This window comes from Dasypus novemcinctus, chromosome Y (assembly GCF_030445035.2).
Source record: "Dasypus novemcinctus isolate mDasNov1 chromosome Y, mDasNov1.1.hap2, whole genome shotgun sequence".
Taxonomy (NCBI): domain Eukaryota; kingdom Metazoa; phylum Chordata; class Mammalia; order Cingulata; family Dasypodidae; genus Dasypus; species Dasypus novemcinctus.
The window spans coordinates 29,903,855-29,918,017 of record NC_092216.1 but is presented as its reverse complement, the minus strand read 5'-3'; the positions used below and the strand labels follow the sequence as shown (position 1 = coordinate 29,918,017).

Genomic DNA, 14,163 nt, shown 5'->3' with positions numbered 1-14,163 from the left:
GTGCAGTTAGGTCTTTAATTTTAGCTCCTTCTTCTGTTTTGATATATGAATTTATGCCTATTATTTTACTTCTCAGAACAGCTTTTGCTGCATCCCATAAGTTTTGATATGTTGTGTTGTGATTTTCATTACTTTCAAGGTAGTTACTGATTTTCATTACTTTCAAGGTAGTTACTGATTTCTTTTGAGATATTCTCCTTCACCCACTGTTTGTCTAACAGTGTGCTTCTTAGCTTCCATATCTTGGTGCCTAATCTCAGTCTATGGTCCTTACAGATCTCCAGTTTCCCTCTACTGTGGTCAAAGAAATTATTTTGTATGACTTCAATCTTTCTGATTTCCTTGAGACTTTCTCTGTGGCCTAGCATGTGTCCCATCTTGGGGAATGATTCATGAGTGCTTGACAAGAATGTTTATCCTACTGTATTTGGGTGTAATGTTCTGTATATGTTTATTAGGTCCACCTCCTCTAATATATGATTCCAAGTCTTTGTTTCTTTATTGATTCTCTGTTGAGATGTTCTGTCCAATGGTGATAGTGGTGTATTAAATTACTCCACTATAATTGTAGTTATAAATCTATTCCTCCACTCAATTTTTCCAGTGTTTGCCTCATGTATTTTGATGTGCTATGGTTAGGAGAATAAATGTTTATGTTCATTCTTTGTTCCTGAAAGATTACCCTTTTCAATAATATGTGGTATCTATCTTTGTCTCTCAGAAATGATTTTCTTTTAAAGTCTATATTTTGTCTGATATTAATATAGCTACTCTGGACCTTTTTTGTTTATTGTTTGCTTGTAAGGTTGTTTACCTGCCATTCACTTTCAACCTCCTTGAATCCTTGGGTTTAAGATGGGTTTCTTGTAGATAGCATATAGATGAGTTATATTTCCTTATTCATTCTTCCAATCTGTGTCCCTTGACAGGTGAGTTTATTCCATTGACAGTCATTATTATTACTCTAAAGGGAGTAACTTATATTATCCATATTTCTTTGGATATGTTTTTTTCTCTCTCTATTTTTGTCCTTTTAGTTGTTCTTACACTCTCCTACAACTCTGTCTCTCCTGTTTTTTCTTTCATCCTGCAGAGCTCCCTTTAGTGTTTCTTGAAGGACAGGTTTCTTACTGGCATACCTTGTTAGTTTCTGTTCATCTGTGAATATTGTTAACTGTCTGTCATTTTTGAATGCCAGCTTTGCTGGATAGAGTATTCTTTGCTGGAAATTCTTTTCTTTAGTATTTGATTATGTCATACCACTGCCTCCTTGCTTCTATGATTTTGGATAAGAAATCAACACTTAATGTTATCCTTGTATGTGATGTTTCTCTTTTTTTAAAAATTTTTGTTGACTTCGGTATTTTCTCTTTGTCTTGAGCATTTTGGATAATTTGACAAGTATATGTCTTAGGGTAGGCCTGTTGGGATTTATGCTTTTTTGGGTGTGTTGTGCTTCCTGGACATGTACTTCCATCTTCCTCATTAGGTTTTGGAAGTATCCAGACATTATCTCCTCCAATACCCTTTGTGTGTCCTTTCCCTTCTCTTCTCCTTCTTGGATGCCTATAATGTATATGTTTGTGCATTTTGTGTTGTCATTTAGGTCCCTAAGTCCCTGCTGGATTTTCTCTGTCTTTTTATCAATCAGTTCTACAATCTGTTTGATCTCAGATATACTGTCTGCCACATCACTGGTTCTTTCCTCTGACTCTTAAAATCAGCTGTTATTTGCTGAGAGTTATTTTTTTTTAAGATTTATTTTTATTTAATTCTCTCCCTTTCCCCCCATGCCCCAGTTGTCTGTTCTGTGTCCATTTGTTGTGTGTTCTTCTGTGTCTACTTCTATTCTTGTCAGCAGCACCAGGAATCTGTGTCTCTATCTGTTGCATCATCTTGCTGCATCAGGTCTCTGTGTGTGTGGTGCCACTCCCAGGCAGGCTGAACATTCTATCATGCTCAGCAGCTCTCCTTACAGGGTGCACTACTTGCATATGGAGCTCCACTATATGGGAAACTCCCCTGCATGGCATGGCACTCCTTATGTGCATCAGCACTGCATGCGGGCCAGTTCCACATGGGTCAAGGAGGCCCTGGATTTGAACCATGGATCTCCCATGTGGTAGGGAGATGCTCTATCCATTGAGCCAAGTCCACATTCCAAGAGTGTATTTTGATTTCTTGGATTGTGCCTTTCATCACCATCATATCCTTTATCTTTTTGCATATGTTTACAATTTCCTCTGCATGCTTCCCAAGTGTTTGCATAATATTCTTAAACTCTTGCTTCACTTCATTAAATAGGCCCATGATATTTGTTTTGAGAGTTTTGATTAGTTGTTCGATGGTCTGCTCCTCTTCCTGATTTTCAGTTTGTTCATTGGATTGGGCCATGTTTTCTTGATTATTGGTATGGTTTGTAATTTTTGTTGCTTTCTGGTCATTCCTTTTATGTTGATGGGGTTTCTTAGTTGATTAGCTTCTCCATCTAGTCAAGGCTTTTATTTAGGTGCTGTTTTTATGTGCATATTAAGTCTTCTCTTTGACACTTTGTCCTTCTTATTCTATTTCCTTGTTGTTGTCTAAGTTCTCTTGAAGGAAAATATTATGGCCAGAGAATGCAAAAGAAGTTAGAAAAGAAAATGTGTAACAGTTGTATTGATAGTAAGTGTAGGCAGAAGAACCATGTGATACCTATGGGAATGAATATTATACTCGTGTAAGCTGTGTAGATTTATAAAAATAAAGAAGTGGAATACCTACAATTAGATGAGAAACTGAACATGGAGAATATAGTATCAGTTATAAGGCCAGTGTTGTCAGGGGAAAGGAGAAGAGAAAAGAAAAGACAATAACATAAAGAGTGAATAAAAGATAGAAACCAAACTAGAGGTGTTAGCAATAAAAGTCAGAAAAATTGGAGCTGAACAATAGAGGTGGAATATGAGAGAAACAACAGGAGATGGAAGAGAGATAGATGTAAAGAAAAGGGGAAAGCATTGGTAGCCTAAATCAGTATGCACAGAAAAGAGGATATAGAGGATGAGGAAACACAGCAAACAAGAAACTCTGCCTGCAGCACCTAATAGAAAAAGGGATACAGAATGGAAAAAAGAAAAAAAGGGGTGCTCACTTCAGCAACACATATACTAAAATTGGAATGATTCAGAGAAGATTAGCGTGGCCCCTACAAAAGGATAACATGCAAATTCATGAAGTGTTCATATTTTTAGAAGCAGCTAGAAAGAGACCTCGAATAAAAGGGTCAATCAGATCTGCAGAATATCTTAGCCTACATGTTGGATCAAGTGTTAAAAACTGCTCTTTGACCTTGAATAAAAGGGGGAAGTGGCAAAGACAAATGAGTTGATATGGCTAAGGGTCTTCCAAAAAGGATCAGGAGGTCACCAGAGGGGTCACAGTTACACACACCTCAGCAGGACCCCAGAAAAAGCCAAAGTACATACAACCCTACATACTGGTTCTCCTGAAGGCTACAGAGATCCATAGGGTATATAGTCATGGCAGATGGATTTGGAGCTTTGTGCCATGTCACAGGGCCCTACTTTGGAATTTGTGCACCTGAGTGTGATGGACTTGGACTCAGATGTGCCTTTTCTACACATGCATCTTCTGTCACTTTTACTGAACCTGTGGTTGGTAAAAGAGATGGTCCATACTCAGGAGACTTGAATATCTAGACTACCCATGGCTAGCTGGCCCTTTGAGCCTCAGCAGAGTAGCAATTCCTACTCTCTGGTTCATTGGTCTTACGCAAGTCAACTAACTGTGAGGTGAAGATGGTCAACCACCACAACAGGGAATCAAGAGTGCTTTTAACTATAAGCAGAGGAATTGCATCCATCACCCATGTGGAATCTAAACACCCTCTTGTTCTAGAAGTGGAGAGGACATCACTATTGCAGGGGCCACAGAATGGAGGAATAAAATATGGATTAGAGTGGACTTACTGACATTCTACTACAAAACTATTGTGATGAGTAATAGATGAAATTTTAGCATCAATTTAGAGAATGTGGACATAGTAGTTGCTGAGGGCAGGGAGAGGGAAGAAGAGATGTGACGTGGGGGCCTTTTGGGATTTTGAGTTGTCCTTAATGATATTGCAGGGTCAGATGCCGAACTTTATATATCCTACCATAACCAACTGTATGTACTGGGGTAGAATATGAACTATGGGATAAACTATTATCTTTGTAGTGAAGCAGTGCCCCAAAATGTGTTCACTGAGTGTGATGAGTGTGCCACAATGATGAGGTAGGTTGGTGTGGGAGGAGTGAGTTGGAGGGGTATACAGGAACTTCTTATATTTTTTAATGTAACTTTTTTTGTGTGATGTATTTATCTTCAAAAAAATACAATTTACAAAAATGACGTGATGGGGGTGGGGAGTAGGTTATGTGGGAACCTCTTATGTTTTTTTTTGTTTTTTAATGTTTTTGAATGTAACATTTCTTGTGATCAATTAACTTTAATTGAAATTTATATATAAAATGAAAGAAAAAAGAGGAAAAATGAAATAAAAGGATGGTGGGGGAAGAAAGAGGAAGGAAAGACAAGAAAACAAAAAAAAACAAAATGGATCAGACAAGGCCTCAAGTAAGTATTCCTCCTTGCTATTGAATAAACTGCTTAGGAATCTGTCCTTTCTGCTTTCTCCCTTCCTCACTTCCCTCTCTCCCAGGGCAGAAGGAAGCCCATATGAGAGCTCCCCTCTGAAATTCACTTGTGTCCCTGGTAAACCAACTCACCATGGAAAACTATGACTCTTAGTCCTTTTTGAGAGAGAGTACCCACACCTTGCTGGGAGCTCTAAATATGCTTTTCAAAGCCTGCCAAGCATGTCCTACTGTCCTCCTCCCTTAGGTGTATTGCAAAGGCCTAGTTAATTGCCTGATTCCTCCTTCTCTGAGACCAGTTTTCCCTATTTCAGGTCTTTTAGGTAATTTGGGCAGCCTCAGCAGATTCACCTCTTATCTCCTCTTATCATCTTCCCAAGCCAGCTGGTGTGCTTCTCACAGCAGATGGGAAAAGAGTATACAGGATTTTGCCTAGTCTTTTAATCAATGTTGACTATCCTATCTTCATTTTTTAAATCAAATATTTACCTTAACATTTTATATTTAGCCTTGTCTTGGTGCCAAGAAGTAGATGCTTAGAGGACCCATTTCCTAAGTTATTTATTTTTCATTATGATCTTAAAGTTTTATTTATGTAAAGTATAGAGTGGTAATTGACTAACTCCCTTCCCCACCTTTGGTCTTTTTTAAAAATTGTTTTATGTACCTATTTTTTATATCAGTGTTACAAGTTTCTCTTGTAACTACAACTACAATAACCGCAAATATGCTTTAGTCAGTGGTTACATTCCCCCTTTATTTTTATTCATTTTTTAATCTTGATGGGACAGTGCCAGTTCTGAGTGCCTCAAGCTGAGGAGGAATATAGATATTATGGGGCAGTGGAAGGGAATTGTTTTGCTTGCAGTTGAAGATACTCCTTGAGGAAGAAACTGGTCCATTGTCACCATTTTCAGTTGACCAGGGCAAAGCTGAAGAACTGGAGAATGAGAGTTCCACCATATACCTGCTAGCTTGAAGGCTTCAACTGGCATAGAAACAGACTGAAGCTTTAAGGTTTTCAGAAAAATACTTACAAGTAAATTGAAGATTAAAGCTTCAAATAAAAGAAGAATCATGATTAGGTGTTTCATAAATGGTAGAACTATGTGTTATAAATGTAGTAGCTTTTCTTACTTTTCCAGATAGAGTCCATGAAGGAGGTGCCAGTGTAACCATATGACTTGCTTTTGGTGTCTAGCTGTCCCTAGAGGCCATGGGAAAATTTTTGTTTGATTTTTTGTTTACATGGCACTTTGTAAAATCTACCTGACACCTGCATAAGTATAAAGGCCGGAATGATCTCCTGGCTCGCTTTGAAATCTCTTAGACATAAAAACACTGTTTTATTAAATATTTCCCCAATTTGGAATAGGTATTTTTCCAAATGCATCACTGATTAACACTTGGTACTAATCCCTCCATGCCAGGGAGACTCATGTCTGGAACAACATGACCCATGCTTTGAGGAAGGTAGTGACTTTATTAAAGGAGTACAGCTTAGAGAAAGGCCATACTTGAGCAAGTAGGTGTTCAGGAGGTGACTCCTACTCATTAGTTATATTTAGGCATAGTTTATTATAGGAATAATAGTACAGGTACAAGCATTTAGGTTGAGGGTTTGGTTTATTATCCTGTTTTCTTTTACTAGGCAATTTTATATAGTCCAGAGCTTTTAGCTCTATTATTTGGGGAAATGGCAGGAATTTCCCAGGTGGGAAATTGAATATTGCATATTTTTAATTATTTCCTCTTTTTAAAATAATGTTACATTAAAAAATATATGAGGTCCCTATATATGCCCCACCCCCCTCACCCCAATCCTCCCACATCAACAATCTCTTTCTTCATTATGGGACATTCATTGCATTTGGCGAGTACATTTTGGAGTACTGCTGCACCACATTGATTGTGGTTTACATTGTAGTTTACACTCACCCCCCAGTCCACCCAGTGGGCCATGGCAGGACATACGATGTCCAGCATCTGTCCCTGCAGTACCACCCAGGACAACTCCAAGTCCTGAAAATGCCCCCACAGCGTATCTCTTCTTCCCTCTACTTACTCTCAGTAGCTACTGTGGCCACTTTCTCCACATCAATGTTACAATTTCTTCCATCACTAATCACAATAGGTCCATAGTTTAATATTTTTTAAGGTACTTTGGGGGTAGTAACCTGGCAGCAAGGAAAACCCTCTATCCAGAAGGTATACCAATGGCAACAAGGACACATTTATATCCCACAGAAGTATATACCTATATAAAGTTCAAAATGTTCCAAGGCCCTGTCCTTTGAGACACTTGATCTTACTCCATGTTTACCTTTTTCCAAGGGTTATGTTAATTGACATGTAGAACCTAATTGTTATATTTGCCTTGCTTCTCATGTAAACCTCTCCTAGTTACATCTTTCTTTTCCCCTAAAGATGAAGCTTTGACCTGCAGCTGGCCATATGCACTTTCAGGTAAGCCTCAGAGTAAAATAGTGTAACTGACAAGGGAAATGTGGTTGTCATGTCATGAAAAACTGTGTCCTGAAAACTATTCTAAGAATTACCAACATGGGTGAAATCTATGATAACCTGGAGGTAGTATTTGTAGAGAGAAGGGATAAAATGGGGGCATAGAGATACCTTTGGGTAGAGCTTTGAGGGCTTGAGCTGGTTTAGGAATGGGTGCATCGGTCAGATGGTCCAAGAAATTGGGGAAATGGTAGGGGAACCTTTGGACATAGGAGATTGTCAGGTATGTTGAGAAAACTCATTAGAAAATATAATAAGGAAGTTTAACTGTTTAAGATGTTTAAGGGGGGCACCTGACACAAGGTAGGTTTCTAGGGAGTGTGTGAGTGCTCATTTTGTCATCGTGGGTTATATCACTGGGTGGAGACCTATATAATGAGTATGAAGGAATACCCACATCCTGGAGAGGACTGGTGTTCTCAAACAGAAGGAATTGCGTCTCTTGAGAGAATTGGTGGCTCCCAATGGGTTAGAACAGTTGAGTATGTCAATACCTCACCATTGTTGCAAGTATCTGTGACTATGGTCCTTCAAGTAATGAAGAATATTTGTCACTGGGGGTGCTATGGGGAGGGGTAGAGAGGTATCGAATAGATGGAATCAGGGTAACTGTGGAACAATGGAAGTGTTCCACAAGATCATGCAATGATGAATATAGGACATGTTAAATTACACCAAAAATATATAAAAGTCTATAGGTTAAAATGTAAACCATAATGTAAAACATAAGATAACTGAAAATTTAGAAAATTGTAGTCTAAAATATAAACCATAATGTAAACCAAAATGGAAGCTTGGTTGAAAGCTATATTTCAGTATCTGTACATCAGCTGCAGCAAATATAATATGAACTTGTGAAAATATCTTTGCTGGGGAAGGGATGAAATGTTTGATGTTGGATATGTGGGAGTACCCTATATTATATATGTGAATTACTGGAGTCTAAAGCTTTTTTAAAGACAAAACTAATATTTGGAAGAAAAAAAAAGAAAGAATATAGACACTGAGGCAGAAATGAAGGAAATTGCCTTGCCACTGTACATACAGGGCAACACCTATTGCAGTGATGAAAGGCAAAACATCAAAAACAAAGCTTTTTCATTTTATGATACCCCAATTTATTTTTACTTTATTTAATTTTTATAAATTATTATGTATTCTATGTCTAACCTCTAAACCCATCACTATATTCCACTTTACTATTACTGGAACCTGGCAATATATTAGACTTCATTTTTGAAGAAGTTTTTGACCACAGAGAGGTTCAACTATGGCAGGGGAGGAACACTGGTGTGGGGTGTTATTGATGGGGGGCACATGGTTGGTAGGGAGTTCTCCAGGGCATGTATACAGGGTACAAAAAAATGTTTGTATATTTTCATAGTGGTTACAGTTAAAAACGACAACTGAGGGAGTGCTGAGTTCCTAGCCCAGGGGAGCTCTATCACATTCCCAAATGGAACAACAACAACCCGCAAGTGCAATGGCAAAGACCAATAAGGAAGGATGATGCAAAAATGAGTCCTTGATACTGATTACTATGCTTATGAGCCTGTGTGCCTGAAATATGAACTAGGCCTAGAGCTGCAGGGTACCTAAAATTTACCTCCTGAGTTCCTCCATGTTGCTCAATTGTGGCCACTCTCTAAGCAAAACTCAGCATGTAAATGCATTGCCTTCGCCCCAGGGTAGGACATAACTCCCAGGGATGAGCCTCCTTCATGCTGAGGGATTACTACCAAGCACCAGCTGAAGATGTAACTTCAAGACCTTGAATAAAAGAGTCAACTCAGATCAGCAGATTATCTCAGCCTTCATGTAATATCTGATGTTACAAACTGCTTTTTGACCTTGAATAAAAGGGGGAAATGGAAAAGACAAAGGAGTTTATATGGCTATGAGTCTCCAAAAAAGAATTGGGAGGTAATCAGAGGGGCCACGGTTATGCATGCCCCAGCAGGGTCCTGGAGACAGCCAAAGTAGATACAACCCCATGTATTGGTTCTTCTGAGGGCTACAGAGACCCACATGTTCTATGGTCATGACAGATGGCTCTGGAGTTCAGTGCCATGTCAGTTAACCCTCTTTGGAGTTTGTGTTCATGAGTTGATGGAGTTGGATTCTGATGTAATCTTTCTACACATGTCTCTTCTGTTACTTTTATAGGACCTGTGTTTGGTGCTGGGGTTTGTGTATACTCAGGAGACCAGAATCACTGGACTGTCCATGTGACAGCCAGGCCCTGCACCTCAGCAGACTTGCAACTCCTACCCTCTGGTTTATTGGACTTACCCCAGCCAGGGAGCAGGGAGGTGAAGAAGGTCAACCACCAAACCAGGGAGCCAAGTGTGCCTACAACTGCAAGTAGAATTGCATCCATCATCCATGTAGAATATAAGCCCTATCTCAATATAGAGGTGGAGTGCATATAACCATCCCTGGGTCCACAGGATGCAGGAATACAGTACAGATTAGAGTGGATTTACTGATAATTTACTGTGGAATTATTGTGATTATTACTGGAAGAAATTGTAGCATTTATGTGGAGAATGTGGCCACAATAGCTGCTGAGGAGAGGGAAGAAGAGTTATGCTGTGGGGCATTTTCAGGGCTTTGAGTCGTCCTGGGTGGTACTGCAGAGACAGGTGCTGGACATCATATGTCCTGCCATGGCCCACTGGGTGGACTGGGGAGAGTGTAAAGTACAATGTAAACCATTATCCATGTGGTACAGCAGTGCTCCAAAATGTAGTCACCAAATGCAATGATGATGTAAGAAGTTGTTGATTTGGAAGGAGTGTGGTGAGGGGGATGGGGGTGTGTGTGGGGACCTCTTATTTTTTTTAATGGAAATTTTTAACAGATAGAGAGAAATAAATACTTTTCTGTTCATCCATCCTATTGTTGACAGTTAACATTTGTTGTACCTTTGTTACAATTGAGGTGAGAATGTTAAAATATTAGTGCTACTATAGCCCATATTTTGCTTTTGGTGTATTTTTCCATATATACCACCCTATTATTAATACATTGGGTCAGTGGCATATTTTAGAACCTTCTTGTGCTTGTATTATTAAGCACAGTCATCCACAAGAGGGTTCACTGTGTTATATAATCCCATGGTTTGTCCCCTAGCTTTCCTTCTAATTACAGCTGTAACCAAAAACTTTTGTCAACCACATTCACATAAATACTTCATCACTGATAATTTCACTCACAATAATGTGCTACCATCACCTCTGTCCATTTGCAAACAGTTTCTGTCAACCTACTTGTAAACTCAGAAGCAGTTAAATATCAGCTCCCATTTTCTTCCTCCATTCTATCTCCTGGTAACCTATCATCTAGGTCCTACATCTAATAATTTATGACAATTAGTTCACTAACCATAAAGTTTCTGAGATTCATCCATGTTATATGTGTTAATACTTTGTTCCTCCTTTTATCTGAACAATATTCCATTGTATAAATATATACTACATTTTGTTTATCTATTCCTTTCTAGATAGACACTTGGGTTCCTTCCTTCTTTTGACAAATGTGAATAATGCTTCTATGAACATTAGTGAGATAAGAGTTTCCTGAGGAAGTGCCAAGCTGTCTTGCACAGCAGCTGAATCTTTTTGCATTCCAATCAGCAGTGAATGAGTGTTCATATTTTTCCATATCTCCTCTAACATTTGTAGGTTTCTGATTTTTTTAAGGTGGACAGTCTAGTCGGTAAAATATGATATCTCTTTGTGGTTTTAATTTGTATTTCCGTAATAGCCACTGATGTTGAATATCATTTCTGTGTGTTTTTCAGCTATTTGCATTTCCTCTTTGGAAAAATATCTGTTCATTTTTTAATGGGGCTGTTGTCTTTACATGGTATATTTGTATGATTTCTCTGTATATTATGAATATTACATTTTTATCGGTACGTGGTTTCCAAATATTTTCTCCCATTTAGTGGTCTTTTCACTTCTTAAACTCCTTTGAAGCACAAATTTTTAATTTTGAGGAGATCCCATTTATCTACTTTTACTATCATCACTTATGTGTTGAGCGTAAAGACCAGGAAACCATTAATGACCACAAAAATCTCAAAGATGCTTTCTTACAACTTTTTCTAGGAGTTTTATGGTTCTGCCTCTTAAATTTAGGTCCATTTTGGTGCATATGGTATTAATTTTTATAGAGTATCAAATAGTTTTCCTCTTTCATTTTTTGCATATGGATATGCAGTTATCCCAGCATCAATCATTGAAGAGACTATTTTGTCCTAGTGAAGTGACTTTGGAATTCTTAATAAATATCAGTTAACCATTAATGGGAGGGTCTCTTTCTGAATTCTCAGTTCAACTCCATTCATCAGTCTGTCTATTTTTATGCCAATACAATGCTCTTCTGATCACTATAGATTTGTAATATGCCCTAAAGTCAACTTCATTCTACTTCAAGATGTCTTTGGCTCTTAGCAGTTCCTTACCCTTCCAAATAAATTTGATCATTGGATTTTTTATTTCTGCAAAAAGGCATTGGGAATTTTCACTGTTATTGCATTGACTCGTTAGATCAATTTGGGTAGAACTGACATCTTAAAATTTTTTTGTCTTCCAATCTGTGAACATGGAATGTCCTTCCTTTTATTTAGACCTCCTTTTAGCAATATTGTGCAGTTTTCTGTGTACAAGTCCTTTACAACATTGGTTAAATTTATTCCTATATATTTGCTTCTTTTGCTATTGTAATTTTTTCTTGATTTTCTCCACAGATTGCTAATAACTAGTATATAGAAACACCACTAATTTTTGCATGTTAATCTTCTACCCTGCTACTTTGCTGAAAGGTTAGCCTTGTTGTCAATTTCAGTTTTGTCATTGTTATTTTAGCTTTGTGTTGTCATTGTACTTTTGTTATTTGGCTTTGTGTTGTCACTGAAGTATAGTATTTAACTAAGACCAGAAACCCTTTCTAGTGGGAGGAAAGTTTCTCCTCAATGAAGCTCACTCAACAGGACAGGTGCTTCATGCTGAGTTGTCCTATGGGGAAGAGCAGGTTGAGAGACATTTGTTTTTCCATTTTTTTATATATGATGCATCATTATGTTGAGTGACATAAGCCAGACACAGAAGGAGAAAGATTGTATAGTCTCACTAATATGAAGTACTCACATAGTTGTACTCACATAGGTAAACTCTACTTTACTAGGAGATAAAATGTGGGTTGAGAATGGGAGAGGATGCTCAATGTATGTTGAATTTTTAAAATTGTAAAAGTGTGGAAATGAGGAGCTGATGGTAACTCATTACAGTGCGTATAATTAACACTGCTGCCTTATAAATGAGATTGTGGCTGGGTGCAGTAGGGGAGGCCTGGGAATAAACATCCAATAGGAATAAGATGGTTGGATGCAGGTTAACTCTAGCAAGCACAACTCCCTGACTCCTTACTGTGGGAAACAAAGGCATGTTGTTTCCATGGAAGCAAGTTACTTCCTTGACCACTGAGTCAAACTGTCCCTTGTGATTATCAGTGCAGATCACAATCTTGGCAGGGAAAGCACACCTGCAGGCAGTACAATAACATATAGAACAGAACAACCTGAGCAACAAGATTTATGAGTATAGTTACTGATTTTTATACTAATAGTTCCAGTAAAGTTTGTTGGTGTTCTTCAATCACTAGTTAATATAGAATGAGGTAATGGTAATAGGTAACTTGATTTTGTGCTGAAAGTCACGTATGTTAGGGGTATATATACTAGCCCCTCGACTCAATAAAGTTGTCTGATGAGCTTGAGAAATCAATGCTCTCAGATCCCCTGAACCCAATCTCTCTTTGTCTTTCATTCCTGATACCTTGGGTCACCGACCAAGACTCTGACACCTTACTCAACATCCTGATGGCCCCTTTCCTGGTTTTCTGAAACTCCTCATTCAGCTCAGGGCAGGGCTACAGGTGTTGTGGCTGGCTGGACTGCCTGATCAGGAACCCAGAGTTGGCTGATCTGCTGTTTCAGAAAACACACAATAACCTTGGCCCCATAATAACACAGGGTTAGGACCATGCCACTGGCCTATAAGGAGATCCTTCCACATAATCAGCCCTTTTGCCTCCTGTGGGGTCCTAGGGAAATGTCATCAAGCTGCAGAGGTCCCTGAAACATCACTATTTTAAAATTAAGGGTACAAAGAGCAGCAGCTAATTGATGCTGTGGACTCTGCTGCCTCCTCATTTCAACCCTCTTTTTGTTTTAAGAGCTTCATTTTTAGGGTGTGACTGGTTCTCGCAACAATTGCTTGTCCAGTAGAATTGTATGGAATGCCAGTTGAGTGGTGGATATCATAAGCAGAAAAAATTTTTTGCAAAGCACAGCTGTAATAAGCAGGAGCGTTATCAGTTTCTACATAATGGGGCAAACCCATAATTGCAAATGCTAGCAAGCAATGGTTGCTAAAGTGTCACGTACTTTCTCCCGCTTGGCAGGTAGCATGGAGAAAAAGGGAGTGAGTATCCACAGTTAATGAACCCACTGAACATGGCCAAAAGGAGCAAATTAGGTGACATCCATTTTCCAGAGGTGATTGGGGTGCAGGCAGAGGGGATTAATGCCAACAATGGAGACAGAACAGAAAGAAAGACAGTTAGCACATTGCTTTACAATCTACTGGGCTTGTTCGTGGGTTACATGAAATTGTTTCCACAAACTATTTGCATTTTGATGGAACATAGCATGAGAGCATTGGACTTGTGAAACCTTGTCAAAGGTGGAGGTACTAAATGATCTGCTTGGGCATTAACTTCCACTAGGGGTCCAACTAAAGACATATGTGCACATAGATGACCAAAATAACAGGGAAGAGACCATTGGCGGATAAGAGTTTGCAAAGGAGAGAATGAAACAAAAAGCTCTTCAGGTAGGAGAGTTTTTAATGAGCAGTTTCAATTTGCAAGGCCACACTGATCACACAGCAGCTGTAAAATAAACATTGAGGGGCTCATGAGGAAAATATTG

General features: G+C 38.6%; 1 non-coding gene across 1 annotated transcript; it reads left to right on the top strand.

Moving 5' to 3' along the window:
- The first annotated feature begins 3,125 nt into the window (after nt 1-3,125).
- Nucleotides 3,126-3,232, top strand: LOC139438434 (U6 spliceosomal RNA). Its single transcript, XR_011648109.1, has one exon. It is a non-coding gene; the product is annotated as a U6 spliceosomal RNA (small nuclear RNA).
- Nucleotides 3,233-14,163: the final 10,931 nt, after the last annotated feature.